Below are 5775 nucleotides of genomic sequence, written 5' to 3'. Positions count from 1 at the left end.
TGACAGGAAGTTCACTATACTACTGCGGTGGATAGTCTACTTAGGGATGTGTTTTACAAACCTTAAATAGGGACTTTGCTCGGTAACCAAGTACACTTATGTTTCACCATAGGCGTATCAAAACATGACATTAGAACCAATTCAATTGACATTTAGGACATAAAACCCATGTTTATAAAACATGAAAAGAATCATTTTTAGCAATAAATAATTATTTGGCTGTCCAAAGTTGAAACCAAATCGCGTCAAGTGTCACTAAATTTCGACTGTATGGCTATTGGGACACCAGTTAAACAGGAAGACGGACATCAATGCCGTTGAACCTATCTTCAATCAGAATTTCTATTCAAACTAAACAGTAACAAAATACATAATCAAAAGAATGATGTGATTCGTCAGTTAAAAAACGCGGGAAATTCAAGTCAATATTTTTTATCACCGGTTATCAGACTTGTATCATTCCAGTAAATATACTTGTCAGAAGGGTTTATAAAGTTACCATTTTTACACCATACAACTTTCCTAGAGGAGAGTACCTGATACAGTAATGTAGAGGTAGGACAGTTACTACCTGAGATAGTGATGTATGTAGAGGTAGAACAGTTACTACCTGAGATAGTGATGTATGTAGAGGTAGGACAGTTACTACCTGAGATAGTGATGTATGTAGAGGTAGGACAGTTACTACCTGAGACAGTGATGTAGAGGTAGGACAGTTACTACCTGAGACAATGATGTAGAGGTAGGACAGTTACTACCTGAGACAGTGATGTAGAGGTAGGACAGTTACTACCTGAGACAGTGATGTAGAGGTAGGACAGTTACTACCTGAGACAGTAATGTAGAGGTAGGACAGTTACTACCTGAGACAGTGATGTAGAGGTAGGACAGTTACTACCTGAGACTGTGATGTAGAGGTATGACAGTTACTACCTAAGACAGTAATGTAGAGGAAGGACAGCTAATGCCTGAGACAATAATGTAGAGGTAGGACAGTTACTACCTGAGACAGTAATGTAGAGGTAGGACAGTTACTACCTGAGACAGTGATGTAGAGGTAGGACAGTTACTACCCGAGACAGTGATGTAGAGGTAGGACAATTATTACCTGAGACAGTGATGTAGAGGTAGGACAATTACTGCCTGAAACAGTGATGTAGAGGTAGGACAGTTAATACCTGAGACAGTGATGTAGAGGTAGGACAGTTACTACATGAGACAATAATGTAGAGGTAGGACAGTTAATACCTGAGACAGTGATGTAGAGGTAGGACAGTTACTACCTGAGACAGTGATGTAGAGGTAGGACAGTTACTACCTGAGATAGTGATGTATGTAGAGGTAGGACAGTTAATACCTGAGACAGTGATGTAGAGGTAGGACAGTTACTACCTGAGACAGTGATGTAGAGGTAGGACAGTTACTACCTGAGACAGTGATGTAGAGGTAGTACAGTTACTACCTGAGACAGTGATGTAGAGGTAGGACAGTTACTACCTGAGTCAGTAATTTAGAGGTAGGACAATTACTACCTGAGACAGTGATGTAGAGGTAGGACAATTACTACCTGAGACAGTAATGTAGATGTAGTACAGTTACTACCTGAGACAGTGATATAGAGGTAGGACAATTACTACCTGAGACAGTAATGTAGATGTAGTACAGTCACTGAGACAATATTGTAGTTACTGTTGTTTATATTTTTCTGAAAATGAACGAGATTGATTTCCATTCAGGATTTAAACTGTTGAAATGTTGATTACGGTTTTCTGAAAATAGTTACTTGATCCAACAAACCTGTAACTTTTGTCCTTTACAAGGTATTTGATGTACATTTTTTTCTAAAAGCAATGATCGTGTGACTAACTTTGACCATGACTGCTGATTTTTGTTCCGTCATCAATTTGTAAAACTTTTTTTAGAGAAAGACATCTCTCGAGTGATGTCATTACTGGCGGCATCCATGTACATTTAAGTCACGAAAGAATCAATTGATATCGTTGCTGAATTTCCATCAGAATCTGTCAAAGAATATGATTTAGAAAACATCAAGGTTTTTGTCGAGATGGGAGAAATGATGTGAAGAATTAGCGGTGCACTCCTTGTTTGAAACAACTATTACGGATAAGGTTCCACTATTAGATCATTGATATTTTGTATATTTCCTGTCTGAAAGTTGCAAATTGACAATGATCGTTTCAATTCTCAGCCATTATTATAAAGTCATAGTATTTTTTGCTATACTACCAACTCATTGCATTGTCTTGATAAAGTTTTGAAATGATGATTCTTGGAACTAACGCATTTGAACGCTTTATATTTTCAGCTAGAAATGGTCACACCGATATAGTTTCGATAACATCCGACACCAAACGCTTCGTCAGCCGCTTATTTTTATCTTTTCCTACAACGAAACCAATATGAGCAGCTTTCCACCAAGTTGTATGATTTCAATTCCACTATTGTCAATTTTCCATTTCACGATAGTAATAATCCTGTATCCTCAACCTATGGTGCTAACATGTCGCAATTGACTTTCTTGCAAGACGTCGTAAACTACCGGAAAAACTCGTAACACAGAGTTTCAAAAATTGCATGTTGATGAAAAATAAGGAAAAGTTGTACGGTTGTCATGGTGATTCATTGAGAAACATTCAGTTACTTTGTACGATATGAAGCTAGATGCTCGTTAGTTTGCCTGTTCGTTCCATTTTTGTATACCTTGCTCTTATTTGAGAACGTGACATTATTTACTTGGAGTGACCATGGTTTACATGGCGGATGTCGTCGATGAAGCAGAAGACGCTTACTCTTACAAAACATTTGGTCGTATTACCCTTGTACTCTTTCAGGAGTCTCAGTGTAAATATTTATTTTGTTCATATTTCGCCCTAGTTTTATGGAATTTGAATTAGGATTTTTTGGGGGTCTTTTTTACAACCTATCAAAGATGATATTTCAATGTAAATTATCATAATATATCTTGACATATCATTGAGGATGCTGTAACACTTGACTGAGGCAGACACTATTGGCGGACCTTTAGTTCCTGAGATGTGCCATAACCTGTATGCTACGTTTAATTCCTGCGAATAATGACACATTTCAGATTGAATAGTAGACGTTCCCCTGAAATTTGGAGTTATATATCAACATTAAAGTGTTTAATGATCGTTAGTATATCTGTTGGTTCAATTGTTCACTTTGTTCTGTGTTGGAAACTTGATATCCATTCAGTATCTACGTGGATTGACCAAGATTTACAGGGTAGGACTCAATGAAGCAGATACGCTTACTCTTCTGGAACATCTAATCTAATTCTCTTTTTCAGGAATCTCTGTGTAGGTTTTTCTCTTGTTCATAATCTGCTGTAATTTAAGTAAATTTGATGTGATTGTATTGACATTTTCCTTGATGTCTGTTTGTAGGAAATTTATGGAATTATGGCCCAGTGCACCTTCTCGTGACGATTCCTTGACCAATTGTGATTTTCTACATTAACATCAAAGACTTCAAAATTTAGACATTTTTATCACTGACAAACCCTAGACGGAGGAAGCAATAGTATGATGCATCGATAATTCATAAGACATGAAGATATGTACGTCTGCCAATGAATGACTTCTCCATCCTGATACACCTCTCCACCAAAGTGGGTCACAGAAAACACTTCTTTGTTATCATTAAGCATTCCCTCCAAAGTTCCATCACACGACAATCATTTCACTTCCTTACAAAGGTTATCAGCATTAACAGAATCCTTCAGCTGGTCAATGCTCAGTGTCCCCAAAACCTGATAAGTCGCTCCAATATTTTACTCACTAATTCCCGCGAAGAGAGATTTTCAATTGGAAATATTGGTTCATCTTTGGCATATATCTCTTGTTCTGATGTTTTTTGGCAAGACAGTCGTTCCATTGGCTTTTTAGACATGGGCGTTATGACTTTCTCATTTGACAGTTTTTTTAATCTGCCCACTATCGTTGTAACACACAGAATCAATCTCACTCGCTCTACACCAGGAGTATGGACAACTACTAGTGGCGGAGTGCAGGCTCTCATGTCCTTGACCTCTGGAATTCTCTGGTCGACGGACTGTCCTACCGTTGGCACCATATTTTCCAGTTCGGACACATTTTACTTGTATCATATTTGTAACAAGCAGAGCAGAAGTATTGGCTACCTATTTCATCAGTGTCTTTACTAAAGAATCATCACCTACCAGTCAACCATTCGAGTATGCACCATAAGGAAACCTCTCATGAAAATGGACAGAAACAAATCAACTAGTCCTATTGAAAATATATCCAAATGTATATATCAAACTGAAGAGATGTGTTGAGTAAACCACTGTCAATTATATTAAGAATCTCTGTAGGAAGGTAAACTACCTAAATCATGGAAGGAGGCAACCAGGGAATCACTGCCAGGTTAATCTCACAAGTTTTCTCAACAGTTCCATTCAGTACATCTCAAGAAATAGCAACAACAAACTTCATTGTGAAATCAAAGAAGGCCACCTGTTAGCCATTTCCATTTAATTTTTTTCTGATCAGTCTTAAATTTGAGTGGATCCATTGTGTACTTTCTGAAAGAATAGTGATAATAAACTTCATAGTAAAAATCCAAAATGGCCACCTGTCCGACACTTACTTTTTTCAAGAGAAGGGAACTTAAATATAATATCGGAGAGATCCATTCAGTACTCAAACATTTTGTTTTTCTGATCAGTCTCAAAGTCAGACTGGCACACAAGGGATCAAGATGAACCTATGTCTGAAATTTAAGTGGATCCATTCTGTACTTCTCAAGAAATAGCAACAACAAACTTTACTAAGTGAAATCCAAGATGACCATCTGTCGGCCATTTTGTTTTTCGTGGTCAGTCCCAAAATCAAATGGGCAAAACTAGAGACCAAAGGGAACTTATGTATAAGATTTGAGTTGGTCCATTATGGATTTTTCAGGAAATAGCGGTAACAATTTTTCTTTTTGTAAAAATCCAAGATGGCGGCCTGTCAGACATTTTGCGTTTCAGAGAAGACCCAAATCAATCTGGCACAACTAGGGTGCAAGGAGAGCCTAAATTTGAGAAAATTAGTAACAAAGATGATAGATATACAATAAGATGTCAATAAACTTAAAAAATGACCAGACTGGCTACTAAAACCAAATAACTACAAGTAACTCACGCATCAACCGTAGACAGCAGTCATCGTATGGACACTGAGAACACCACACTAGAAAGCATTACAAGTGAGCAATATTTAGTTGACAAGGGAGATAACAAGCTAGACTTTAAAACTCTAAAAATTGTACAAACAAAGCCAATATGACATCCAGGATTATAAGATTACTGTGAATCACTTATATTTGGTGTGGGATTTTTTATGTATTAATATGAGAGGAGAGTCAATGGCAAATTCACGGCCTTGCAATTATATCTACAGAAGTAATTCTTAATGACGCCATGTTGATTAAGTTACTGATATCCGAGTCTATATATCTAATAGCCTATTATTCACAAATCTAAAGTCATTTCTAGGCAAAATGTCGGAAATCATGTATTCGCAAATATGTCTGAAGAGGTAAGTATGTGAAATAAGATATTCCTTAAATCTGAGATATTTACCTTATCCATCAGGCTCCGGTTGCTCAAAGGCTGGTTAGAGATAACTGGTGGTAAGAAAAAAATTCAGACATGAATTAAACAAAATCGTGGCCTGGTGTTTGCTGTAGGTTTGTCGAGACAGGGCAGTTTGATATATTTTGAAT

This window comes from Ylistrum balloti, unplaced genomic scaffold (assembly GCF_031769215.1).
Source record: "Ylistrum balloti isolate Yb309-2 unplaced genomic scaffold, AGI_CSIRO_Ybal_v1 Utg370358, whole genome shotgun sequence".
In the NCBI taxonomy this organism is placed as follows: Eukaryota; Metazoa; Mollusca; class Bivalvia; order Pectinida; family Pectinidae; genus Ylistrum; species Ylistrum balloti.
The sequence above is the reverse complement of the archived record's forward strand: the minus strand, read 5'-3'. Positions refer to the sequence as shown.